Below are 14,096 nucleotides of genomic sequence, written 5' to 3' on the forward strand. Positions count from 1 at the left end.
CTCACTCTTGCACCCAGGCCGGAGTGCAGTGGTGCAATCTCAGCTCACTGGCTCACTGTAACCTCTGCCTCCCAGGTTCAAGCGATTCTCCTGCCTCAGCCTCCCGAGTAGCTGGGATTACAGGCACCTGCCACCAACACCTGGCTAATTTTTTGTATTTTTTAGTAGAGATGGGGTTTCACCATGTTGGCCGGGCTGGTTTTGAACCCCTGACCTCAGGTAATCCACCCGCCTTAGCATCCCAAAGTGCTGGGATTACGGGCGTGAGCCACTGCACTGGCTGATTTTTTTTTAAACTTCTGACCGTTATCACAAAAACTCAGAAAGATTTTAACGAGCTGGAGTAACCTTTCAGTGGTGGGTGTGATGGGCTGTGGTTGCCCCAGCTTTTGACCCCTGTTTGCATCCGTTTTCATTTTCCAGGACCTGGTGCCTTGTCTGACCTCCAATCTCCCAAGCAAAATCCAACCCATCATTGAGACCCTGATGAGACCCTGACTCTCTCAGCTTTTCACAGGCTCTCTTTGCTCCTGTATTGTTACTGTCAGGACTAAGAGTCACCCTTGAATCTTCCCTCGACTTTCCCGCTTTGTGTCTGTGTGATTTTCAATCCGCCTCATTCCATCTCCTCCACAGCTGCCTAGTGCCCCCACCCCTTGTCCCACTGCCGCTAATGCCCCCGGGATTTTCTCTTGGTTCACCTGGGCTTGCTTTTTCCTTCACTGAGGTATCATCTGTGCGCAGTTAAGTGCACAAACCCCAAGTGTTCCCTCAGCACATTTTCACATTTGTCTACACTTGTGCAACCTCCAGATCAGGACTGAGGAGGCCAGCACTCCAGCAGCATTCCCTGTGCTTTCTCAGTTGATGATCAAAGGTGTGATGAATCTGACCTCCCACCGAGGTGGCTTCCACATACTTCCGAGCTTCTTGTTAATGGAATTCTACAAGACACACATCTGTGTGTTCAGCTTTTTTTCTTCTCTGTTTTATCTGTGAAATAAATTTGATTTATTGTGTTCAACAATAGATTAGTTACGAAGAATTATTCAAGTGAGAAGTGTATATATATAAATATAACATAGATGATTTATCATTTGTACTCTTTTTTTTCCCTTCTGAAATAATGTCTGGCTCTTCTGCCCAGGCTGGAGTGCAGTGGTGTGATCACGGCTCATTGCAGCCTCGACCTCCCAGGCTCAAGAGATCCTCTCATATCAGCCTCCCAAGTAGCTGGGACTATAGGCATGTGCCACACCACACCTGGCTAATTTTTGTATTTTTGTGTAGAGAAGAGGTTTCACCATGTTGCCCAGGCTGGTCTTGAACTCCTGGACTGAAGCGATTCTCCTGTCTTGGCCTCCCAAAGTGCTGGGATTACAAGTGTGAGCCAGTGCACCCTGCCTGTTATACTCTTAATGGGTGCTTAGTAATTCCCAGGTTTTGGTTGTTATAAATAATTCTATGAACACTCTTTTACCTGTCTTTTGGTCAATGTAAGTCTTCATCTCTCTTAGGGAAAAATCAAGGAGTAGAATTTCTAGGGTTAGCTTTAGTTGATATTGTCAAATAGTTGTTGAACTGATTTACACTCCCACCAGCAACGTAGGTGAGGTCTAGTTATTCTACATCTTCACCGACACTTGTTATTGCTATTAGGCTTGTGAGGTTAGTGTGTGTGTGCTCATTTTACATTAATCCATATCTTCGATTTGCAAGAGTTATTTATGTGTTCTGCATTTGAGTCCTTTTTCAGATACATATGCTGCAAATATCTTCCCCAAGCCATGACTTGTTTTTATCACTCCTTAATGGTGTCTTTTGATGAACAGAAGTTCTTAAAGTTCTTAATTTAATGAAGTCCAACTCATCAGTACTTTCTTTTATGGCTAGTGCTTTCCATGCCACGTTTAAGAAATCTTTGGCTGCCCAAAGGTCATGAAGATGCTCTTCTACGTTTTCTTCTAGGAGCTTCATTGCCTTACTTTTTGCTTCTAGGTTTATGAACCATGTCGAATTAATTTTTATGTATGTGTAAGGTTCACCTTGACTTTGAAAATAGCCTTCTCCCTGGTGACATGGTTTGCCAGTGTCCCTACGCAAATCTCATCTTGAATTGCAGTTCTCATAATCCACACGTGTTGTGGGAGGCGCCCAGTGGGAGGTAATTGAATCATGACGGCAGTTACCCTCATGTTGTTCTCGTGATAGTGAGTTAGTTCTCATAGGATCTGATGATTTTATAAGGGGCTTTCCCCCCGTTTGCTCAGCACTTCTTGCTGCCACCATGTGAAGAAGAAAGTGCTTATTTTTATTTTACTTTAAGTTCCCGGATACAAGTGCAGAATGTGCAGGTTTGTTATATATGTATACGTGTGCGACGGTGGTTTGCTGTACCTATCAACCCGTCATCTAGGTTTTAAGCCTCCCATGCATTAGCTATTTGTCCTGATGCTCTCCCTTTCCTCACCCCCACCTCCTGACTGGCCCTGGTGTGTGTTGTTTCTCTCTGTGTCCATGTGTTCTCATTTTTCAACTTCCACTTATGAGTGAGAACATGTGGTATTTGGTTTTCTGTTCCTGTGTTAGTTTGCTGAGAATGGTGGCTTCCAGCTTCATCCATATCCCTGCCAATGACATGATATTATTCCTTTTTATGGCTGCATAGTATTCCATGGTATACATGTACCACATTTTCTGTATCCAGTCCATCATTGATGGGTATTTGGGTTGGTTTCATGTCTTTGCTATTGTAAATAGGGCTGCAATAAGCATATGTGTGCATGTGTCTTTATAGTAGAATGATTTATATTCCTTTGGGCATATGCCTAGTAATGGGATTGCTGGGTTAAATGGTAATTCTTGTTCTAGATCATTGAGGAATCGCCATACTGTCTTCCACAATGGTTGAACTAATTTACATTCCCATCAACAGTATAGAAGTGTTCTTATTTCTCCACAGCCTTGCCAGCATCTATTGTTTCTTGACTTTTTAATAATCGCCATTCTGACTGGTATGAGATGATATCTCATTGTGATTCTGATTTGCATTTTTCTAATGATCAGTGATGTTGAGCTTTTTTTCGTGTTTCTTGGCCACATAAGTGTCTTCTTTTGAGAAGTATCTGTTCATATCCTTTGCCCACTTTTTTTTTTTTTGAGATGGAGTCTCGCTCTGTTGCCCAGGCTGAAGTGCAGTGGCACGTTCTTGGCTCACTGCAACCCCCACCTCCTGGGTTCAAGTGATTCTCCTACCTCAGCCTCCTGAGTAGCTGGGGTTATAGGTATGCACCACCACACCTGGCTAATTTTTGTATTTTTAGTAGAGGCAGGTTTCACTATACTGGTCAGGCTGGTCTCGAACTCCTGACCTCGTGATCCTCCTGCCTTGGCCTCCCAAAGCCTTTGCCCACTTTTGATGGGGTTGTTTGTTTTTTTCTTGTAAATTTATTTTACGTTCCTTATAGATTCTGGATATTATAATGACCCTTGTCAGATAGGTAGATTGCAAAAATTTTCTTCCATTCTGTAGGTTGCCTGTTCACTCTCACGATTGTTTCTTTTCCTGTGCAGAAGCTCTTTAGTTTAATTAAATCACATTTGAGAAGGACGTGTTTGCTTCCGCTTCCGCCATGATTGTAAGTGCCCTGAGGCCTCCTTAGCCATGCTAATCTGAGTCAATTAAACCTCTTTCCTTTATAAATTACCCAGTCTTGGATAGGTCTGTATTAGTAGCATAAGAACGGACTAATACACCTGGTATCCCCTGCTTCTTTTTTTAAATTACCTCAATTTTTGCTTCTATCATGGTGTCCAGTCTAAGGCCAGGTCAAGTCACATGACTCTTCTGCTTAAAACCATTTTGTGTTTCTCTGACCGTAAAGTCTACAATCCTTTGCATGGTTTATTTATAATATTAGGATAAGAAAGTAACTTATCTTTCTAGCTTCATCTCCTATTAATCCTCAGTGTTATACTTTAGCCGCTCCGAATATCTTCTATTACGGGTTTAATTGTGTCCCCTACCGAAAGAAATGTTGAAGTCTTGACTCCCAGTGTCTCAGAATGTGACTTTATTTAGAAATAGGGTCTTGATAGAGGTAATCAAGTAATAATGTAGTCATTAGGTGGCCCCTAATCCAATACGACTGATGTCCTTAGGAAAAGGGGAAATTCAGACACAGACACACATCCAGGGAGAAGGCCATGTGAAGAGGAAGGCAGAGACTGGGGTGAGGCGTCTACAAGCCAAAGAACACTAAGGACTGTCAGCAGACTCCAGAAGCTGAGAGAGAGGCCTGGAACAGATTCTCCCTGGCAGCCCTCAGAAGGAATCAGCTCTGCCGACACCTTAATTTTGGACTTCTAACCTCCAGAACTGGTGAGAAAATATATACGTTTTGTTTAAGGCACTCAAATTGTGGCAGTTTGTTATGGCAGTCCTAGCTAACTAATACATCTACTTCCATGCTCCCACCTCTTTGCAGCAGCTTTCTCCTATGCTTTGATCGCTCTTTCTTCCAAAATTTCTAGTAAACTCCTACTTGACCTGAGTCCAAGTCTATCCATCCTTTTTGATAAACACCTTTTTTAGAAGTGTTTTCTAGGTCTTTTTCTAAACACCTTTTTAGAATACCTGGGGGCTGGCTTGTACACACCAAATGCCAACCAGCTCACTGTCTTCTGCCCCCCACCTTGTTTTCTATATGCATAGTATTTGTACATACCTCGATTATAGCAAGGATCCTCTGGATAATTCTGTTTAGTCCCGAGTGCCTATTACTACTTCCCTCTGTGTGCCTTCTTGTACTGCAGAGCTAGGAAAATCAAAATCAAAATCTACCTCTCCTGGACTTCCTTGTGGTCAAGTTCTGGATGCCAAAGTTCTGGATGCCACTTAGAGCATAAGATTTGGAAGGCAGAGGGGAAGTGGAGGCTCTTGTTCTTCTGTTTTTGTTGTTGTTTTTTTTTTTTTTCCTGCACGAGTGTGGAAAGGTGAGTATCTAGAGGCAGTTGAAGCTGCTGGACTTAGGTTCTTAGTGTCTAGTCTTCAGCTTTGTCTTAGTCCATTCAAGTGGCTATACATAACATAATACCATAAACTGTGAAGCTTAGAAATTTATTTCTGACACTTCTGGAGGCTGGGAAGTCTAAGATCAAGGCACTGCCAGATTCACTGTCTGACAAGGGTCTGCTTCCTTGTTTTTGTGTCCTCACATGGTTGAAGGGGCAAGGCAGCTCTTTGAGGCCTCTTTCGTAAAGGTACTGACCCTATTCATAAGTGCTCTACCCTCATAACCTGACCACTTCCCAAAGGCCCCGCCACCATCACACTGGGGGCCAGGATTTAACATAAATTTCTGGGGGAACACAAACATTCAGTTTATAGCAAGATTGGAAGGTCTCTGGGGATTTTTATAGCCATTGAGAGGCTTGAGCTCAGTGTCTAAATTATTAAGTTTATGGTTAATTGGAAGTGTGGCTATCTACCTATTCTCCACCCCTCCCTTCATACTATTTCCACTATAAGAATAGAGACAAGCAGTTTACAGGGCCGGCTTTCCCCTATTGATAACATCCAACATGGTTCCAATTTCAGATACCTTATATTGAGGAACAAGTGACCCCAAAATATAGTGACATAAAGTGATAGTTTCTTACGATCTCTCATTGTTACGTGGATGAAACTGTTCAGGTCATAACTGAGTGGGTCTTGCTTGATCTTGCATACGGTTGAATTCAGATGGCAGCTGGGGCTGGAGTCACCTGAAGACTCAACTGGGCTAGACCTCTAAGATGCGTCTTCACTCATGTCTGGCACCTTGGTTAGGATGAATAGAGCACCTGGGGCCTGGGCAGGCCTCTGTCTTCATGTGGCTTCTCTGCTTGGCTAGCTTGGGTTTCCTCATATCGTGGCAGTCTTAAGGTGGTTAAACTGCTTATGTGGAATATTATTTCCCCAAGAAAGAATGTTCTTGGACCAAGCAGGGAGTTGCAATATTTCTTCTGGCCCAGGTTCAGAAGTCATGCAGTGTTACTTCCTCCACATTTATTGGTTAAGGTCACAGGACCAGCCCAGATTCAAGGGGCAAGAATTACGCAGGGGTGTGCATATTGGAGGCACAGCTCATTAGGACACATTGAGAGACAAACTATGATAGCTCCCTATGTATCCTCCTTAACTGTGAACGCACTATCTTCCATCCCTGGAAGGCTCTAATACGAGTTAGGAGGCAGGGCATGATGGCTCACGCCTGTAATCACAACACTTTGGGAGGCCGAGGAAGTCGGATCACTTGGAGTCAGGAGTTTGAGACCAGCCTGGCCAACGTAGTGAAACCCCATCCCTACTAAAAATACAAAAATTAGCTGGGCATGGTGGCATGTGCCTATAGACCCAGCTACTCGGGAGGCTGAGACATGAGAATTGCCTGAACCCAGGAGGTGGAGGTTTCAGTAAGCAGAGATCATGCCACTGCACTCCAGGCTGGGTGACAGAGTGAAACTCTGTCTCAAAAAAAAGGGGTTAGGAAAGGGCATTAATTAGATTAGTAATTTATTCTGGTCAATCTCCTACTATGAAATACTTCCCCAGCCCTGATATCTAGATATTAAAAAGCTAGAGATGAGCCCAAAGAATGGCCTACAACTTCTTCTCCAAAAAATGTCACCTCAATAAACTACTACACAACATGCTGTACTGATTAATTAATGGCCTGTGAGGGTGTATCACTACATAATATTCAGAGTGCATTTTGAAATATAGAAAATAGAACAGTTTTCAAATATTACCTGAAAACTTCAGTTTAAGAAGCACCAGAATAGATTATCTCATTTTAATGTAATGTTAACAATTAGCATTTTTATTATACCCAAAAGAGCTCATTAAAATAACCATGTAATTGAACTAAGATCTGTTATCCACATTTTATAGATGAATAGATAGTTTCAGAGAAGTAGACTGATATACCCAAAGGAACAGATCTTCTGTGGGTGAGCTGAGGCTCAAATCTAAATGTGTGACTCAAAGTTCACTGTACTTTTGACTATAATAAAGACAGCAGGTATGTGTCATGCATGACATTACTTGCTCTCACATGTCTGTGCAGACATCACTAATCACTCAAGGATACTTATTCTGCTAAATTGCGACATTGGCTTGTAATCCTTCTCAACTCAAGGTGCTACCAATCACTTGAGGCTCAAGATAACATCTTACCATCTTGACACTCTACTATGTTGCCTTTCCGGAGGCTGAATGAAGCCCACAATAGAAAGATTACTTCTTCTTGGATCTGAGGATTTTAAAACATAAGGAGTATTCTCTATTTTACTCATTCATTTATTTATTTTTTAATTAAAAATTATAACCACAAATTATGCAGTCAAGTTTCTCACATTTGGGGAAATCATAGGGGTCACATCTGGAGTGCAATGGATGAATCTTGCCATGGGAAAACCACCTTTGTGATCATGGTATCTCCCCTGCCAGGTAAGTATTACTCATTCAATTCTAAGCTGCACATCCCCTGCCAATCCCCATGCACATTTTAACATTTCTGATTTGGGGATGTGTCTTGCAGTCAATGTGATGGCTTTTTTCCCTCTTCTGAGCAATCTCTTTTGAATTGATGGTACATTGTTCAATTGACAGCATTTTAGAGTTAACAAAATATATCCATTCACGTATTTATGTATGTATTTGTGAAGTAAGTATTTGTTTGTAGGTACTGGGTACTAAGCAGTTAGCCCGCATTAGTGAATGTGGCCCAGACTCAGTGTTTGAGGATAGGGTTTCTCAGCCTAGGCATAATTGAGACTTGGGTCCAGATAATAATATTTTTTGGTGGGGTACTGTCCAGTGTATTGGAGGATGTTTAGCAGAATTCTTGATCTATACGTATTGGTTGCCAGGGGGCACCTTCACCCCAATTATGACAACAAAAATGTCCCCAGACATTGCCAAATGTCCCCTGGGCAGGGGGCAGGGGGCACAGGGAGGGGTAAGGAATTATCCGCAGATGAGAACCACTGCTCTAGAAGTTAGCTTTTGGGGTCATCACAATCTTCCGTCTCTGTCTTATATCACTCATCCATGGAGTAGAGATTTTACTGAATGTGAGTCCAAACAACTGTACTTTTTATCCATGTGCCTTGGGAATTGAATGATACATACTATTTTTAGGGTACTTGGTATGCACTGGACACAGGATTATGCCCTTAACTCATTGAATTCAGAAAATGAAGAGTGTGAGGAGGGATTATACGTGGCCCCCAGCAGCCCTGTCTGAGTTTAAACTCCTGGCTTGTGACTGCTAGCTGTTTGTTATCACGGGTAAGGCAACTATCCTCCCTATGCCTCAATTTCTCCGTCTGTAAAATGGAAGTGCTAATAGTTGCTGTTATAAGAACTATATAGTGAAAACATGAAAATATGTAGAACCATGAGCACACATAAGAAATACTCACAAAGCACAGTTATTCTTCTTAAACTCAATGATATAGGCGTCATTATCTCACTTATCAAATGAGGACATCAAAGTCAGGGAAATAAAGGAAATTGTCCAAGATCATGCAAGTGGCTGAGTGGCAGAGCTGAGATTCAAACACTGTTTATCACTGATTTAAAACCTGACGGTAAAACTCAATGGAGCATATAGCTCTCCTGGGCGGGGCTCTGGCATCGGCAGGAAGCTGGAGTCTAGGCTAGGCTTGTGCACACTGTCTTATTCTGTCAGGGTCACTGAGGGTCACAGGTTAGAACACCCGGGGCGGCCCTGTGAAGCAAGGTAATGGAAAAACACCATGGACTGTGACAAAAGTAAATGAGAAGCACACAGAAAGAAAGGTGGAAAATAACAGATGGGAACCAATATAGAAGACACATACTGGCACGGAGCTGGGGCTTAGCAGGTGACTGAGGTCAACATTTCTTATCACAGGCTTCTTTGTGCGCTAGTTTGAGCCCTGCATGGCCTGAGTGTTCGGCGAGTGCTGCATGAGTTCAGTTCTCTCTGGCTGTGGCTCCTCTTCCTTTGGCTGTGCTGTGCTTTGTCGCTTACAGGTTCATTGCTTTCATCTCCACGAAGATGGCCTTGCCCTGGGCTTGGAGCCACTTACTGCTGGGGCCATGCTTTATTGTCTCCTTGTTACCAGAATGTAGCGCCTTATGATGCTTGATTATTGTTCACTTGATAGAGAAACAAATCATGGCATTTGATTCTCACAGAAATCCTTTGACTCAGTCTCATTTCATAGTGAGGAAACTGAGGCAAATGAGAACGGCGCTTGAGCCTGGTTAGTGAGCGGGGAGTCTGGGTCATCTGACACAGCCTCCCTTGCTCTTTCCATAGCTGTTCACACAGATAATAAATGTCCATGATGTGTGATGCACACATTCATTCACTCATTCATTCCTTCATTTATCTAAGGAAGTTATTGGTCCTTGGTATATATCAAACATCTGCTGAAATTCTTGACCCATGTTGTCTGAGCCATTCACTTTAGCACTGGAGGCAGCTGCCTTGTGCTATTCATTCCTTCAGGAAATGCACATTGCGTATTTGCTCTGGTCTAGGCAGAGAGTAGTTGCTGGGGATCTGTGGAGAATCTAGACCTGGTCCTGCCCTCAAGAAGTTCCAGTTCAATGCTTGAGACAGACTGGCTGGTAGTTATTTTATCTGACAGTCACTAAAATTTACACAAGGTAGAGTGTGGCAATTGCTTGTTGATTGCCTTTTGGATGTGCATCACGTTTCTTCAAGTGGATGGCAAGTCCTTTGCCGGCCAGGAATGCATCTTCTGCCCTTTTCATGTGCTCTACTAATGGCCGTTTAGGGCTTAGAACATCATACCTTGGTCAGGCCCCACTGATATCCCTGCTAGGAACTCACCTGGGGGCAGGAGAAGGAAAGTGAATGGGCTCAGGGCACAGTGTGGCCCATGGTGAGGAATGAAACTGACCAGATATTCAAATAGGTCCAAAGGGTTTTGGGGACCTCAGCTTGGCCTCGGCTGAGTTTGACATCTCAAAGTTCCCAGGATGTCTGGAGGTTGTATCGGTTAACATATTGGTTTATTATTAATGCATAACAAACTTTTCCCCAACTCAACTTTTTAAGGCATTAATTGCTGTTAATGGGTTGAGAGGTCAGTCTGCTTTTCTTCTGCTCTCTGCTGGGCTCAAGCATCTATCTGCAATCAGCTGTGGTTCATGTCGGCAGCTCTGCTAATCTTGTGTGGGCTGGCTCACAGGGATCAGCTGGCTGTGGGCTGGGCTAGGATGGCTTTGGCTTGAATAGGGGTCTCCTTCCCACATGATCTCTCTCCTCCCACCAGGCTGGCCTTTTGAGGTCTGGCTCAGAATTGTCAAAAGGTCACTTTTGCTGCCTTCCATTGGCAAAACAAGTCATAAGGCCAGACCAGAGTTGAGAGATGGGAAATAGACTCCACCTCTTGATAGCAGGAACTAAAAGTTTAATTGTAAAGGGTGGAGCATTACGGTGATCACAGGGACAGAGTGAGACAATTCTTCTGGCAGATTCTATTTCTAAGAAACTCCCTTAACTGCAGGTTATGGTCCTAACTAAAGGCTGGGAGCATAAGCCTTAGGATTTGACCCCTGTGCGAAGAGGCCAGCCAGAGCCTCACAATTGTTCCAGCCTTATGCAAGTATGCTGGGCTGCAGAACATGGCTCTAATGTTAGAGTTCAAGTAGGGCAGGAAGCCAACACAATAATTCATTTCATCCCCTGGTCAGATATGGCTGGATTTGCAGGGGCTGCAGCAATTCAGGGGCCCAGACCTACATCCTGGATGGTGGGCTGAGGCAGATGGTAACTCCCTCCCAGTAGTGATGATAAGGTGCTTGAAGTACCTCCTTCTCTGCTTAGATGGATTCAGGCAGTGGTTAAGGCTGAAATTACACCTAAACTACTTCTGTACTTAGTGCAGAGCAGACCTAGGAAATGGAGATCCCGTGGGAGTTAAGGTGTCTGTCAAGTGGAAATAGGTGAATCCTAGCTCCCTCATATGCTAGCTGTTGATCTTGGATAGGTGCCTTCATCTCTCTACACTTCATGATAGTGAGACTTAAATGAAACAACACACATAAAACAATGTCTTATACAGTGTCTAGCAAAAGTAAGCATCCATAAAATGTGATTTCATTTAAAAATACTTTAGCTTTTCAGTCTTTAATGACTCTGGCATCAAAATGTTGTACTAAAAAGAGCTGTAGCTTTAGAGAAAGGTAAACCAACATGAAAGACTAACTCTACTACCTGACTCTGATTTGTGTAAATGAGGTTAGCATTTACTTTTAGACTTTGGGGGAATAACCGTGTTCCCATTCTACCTTAATCTTGCTTAACGCACATGGTCTGTGTGGGATTGAATTTACTGAGCCCCCAGCTGGTCCTAGGGGCTTGTTTAACCTTTTCTTTGGCCACAATGATTAGTGCAGAGTTGTGCATGTGCCCCAAACTGGGCCAATCAGATTTCTTCCCAAGATTTTGGCAGTGCAATCAAGAAAAAGACCTTCTCTTTCTGTGGTCTTGTGGGCTCTAAGATCCAAGTAGACGAAGAACTGCTGGGGCCAATCTTGACACTCTGGGGATGGAGACTGAGAATAAAGCCAAGCACAGGTGATGCAAGGCTGAGAGATTAAGGATGGTTGAGTCTTGATGCAATGGTTGAACCCCAGGATCTAGCTTTTCATGAGGTCAACACCACCCTTAGACTTCTTAGTTATGTGGACTATTTTTATTTTTTTTGGTTTAAGTTTGCATTGTTTTTCTATTTGATTCAACTAAATGATCCTAAATAATATGTCATGTAACTTCTTTGAGTGTCAATGTTCTCATCCTTAAAATATGAAAAAAATGACACCTATTTCTTAAGGTTGTTTGCAGATTAAGTGCCTGTTTTCCGGGGCTAGCAGAGTGCCCAGGACTGGAAAGGCTGGCACAGCCAGATCAGCAAGGCTCTGGATGCCATGTGAATTGGTTTAGACTCTTTCATCACCAGCAGAATACTATGAAAGTCTTCTTCTCTTTTTGGTAGTTGTAAATCCTCCAGTTTCTGAGACCCAGTGGTGGCTGAGAAAGGTCAAAAGGTTTGCCTATGTCAAGTGGAAGAAATAAAGCAGGGGAATGAGCTTTAAGAAGAGAAAAATTGAATGAACAGCCCCTTTAGGCTACCAAGATGGCCATAATTCCTTGCTCTTTTTCTACATGCTTCTTGTTTATTAAACATTCATATTGACTTGAATTTCTCGGGACTCGCTGTACCAGATGGCACTAAATTATGGTAACTGAATAGCCTGCCTTCATTTGCTGAGTGGCCATTTGAGGGTTGATTGTACTTAAAGAAATTCTCTACTCAGCCTTGCTCTCTGCAAAGCCCACTGCCAAACACACAGCCACAATTTGTCCAGATACGCATTTGTGTTGGGAGGTAGAAGAGTTTAGCAGATTCTTGTTTTTTTTTGTGTGTATTTCCAATGCTTAACTTTCATTTGACCTTATTTGAAGAAGTATTTTAGGAGCATCTACTAGGTACCAGGCACAGTGCTCAGCATTGGAAAAAGAAGGATTAGTAACTATGGATGGCTCAGACCTTCTAAGACATTTAAAATATAGTCAAGTAGGAGAGATAGTGGCTAGAAACTTTTCATAGAAGTTCATATTAAGAATAGTTACCATTTGTTGAGCATTTACTGTGGGGCAGACACTCTGCTAGGCACTGAATGTGAGTTGTCTCATAAAATTCTCACTGTCACCTTGGAAAATTCATATTCCCCTTGCATATATGGGAAAATTCAGGCTCAAAAGAGTTGAATGCTGCAGAGACTCCAAGTTTCTTTCAATATGTATTTTTCCTTCTTCTTTAATGATGGAGGTCTATCGATTGCTGGGTGTGACAATGTGCCCAATTATAAAAGTACAGGAGAATCACTTGAACCCAGGAGGTGGAGGTTGCAGTGAGCTAAGATTGCGCCATTGCATTCCAGCTTGGGTGACAAAAGTGAAACTCCATCTGAAAAAAAAAAAAATCATGGTTGAGATTTCTAAGGGGAGAGGGCTCTATGAAAGGTGAAAGGAGATAACTTGCCTCAGAGAAACATATTTTTTTTTTTTTTTCCATGTTCTCTACTTCCTCCTTCTTGCCTGGGACAATGATGTGATAGCTGGAGCATTTCCAGACATCTTAGAATAGGAGGTGAGCTTGAGAATGGAAATCACATGCAAAGAGTGATGGAGGAGAATGATAGAAACATCTGAGCCCTTTACTACCATGGAGCCACCAGCAGAGCCCTGGGTTGTGTACCCCAGACTTGTTTTAATGAGAGAAAATTACCACATCTCATTTACTGCACCATTTAGATTTTTTGTTCTACACAGCCAAGTCACAGCTAGTCAAGTCACACAGCTATTAAGTAGTAGAGCTGGGATTTGAAATGAGGACTTTGTTAGTTTAAAGCTCATTTAATTCACCACTATGCTGTTTATTCACCTGGAGAACATCTGTGTGTGTTCCTTTGCATGCTCTCCACTGTGCTAGGTACTAAAGACACGAAGATGAATAAAACCGTATGACAATTCAGTTCGAACATACACTAGAGGCATACAAGAGAGAATAACCAGCCACCTCAGTGGCAAAAGTGATTGTACAGTGGGCAACATCAGCAGAAACTTTTAATATTTGGATTTACTAATAAAATGGAGAAAAGGATATTATATTCAAAACAACTAGATGACTCGGTTATATTGAGGATTGAGAGAAGGCAGAACTTTCTAACAATTATGGCTGTCTTTTGACAGTTGTCTTTTAAATCGCTTTCTAAGGCTATTGGCCTTTGCCATGTAACAAACCATCCCATAATATAAGGATGTAAATAAACATTTTATTTGCTTATAATTCTTTAGGTCAGCAACTGGGGTTGGGCTTAGCTGAGCAGTTCTGATCTTGCCAGAATCTCTAAGGTCCTGAATGATGGGATAAGAAGCTTGGCATCATTCTAGTGATGTGGTGTTCCCTGGTGATCCTTGCATTGGAAACATAGTTTATCATTTACATTTTCTTGTTAATGAGCT

The 14,096-nt window shown here is 42.6% G+C and overlaps 1 pseudogene; it reads right to left on the reverse strand.

Moving 5' to 3' along the window:
• Positions 1–7,347: 7,347 nt before the first annotated feature.
• On the reverse strand, positions 7,348–7,500 carry LOC115830751 (annotated as a pseudogene).
• Positions 7,501–14,096: the final 6,596 nt, after the last annotated feature.

This window comes from Nomascus leucogenys, chromosome 16 (assembly GCF_006542625.1).
Source record: "Nomascus leucogenys isolate Asia chromosome 16, Asia_NLE_v1, whole genome shotgun sequence".
Lineage (NCBI taxonomy): Eukaryota > Metazoa > Chordata > Mammalia > Primates > Hylobatidae > Nomascus > Nomascus leucogenys.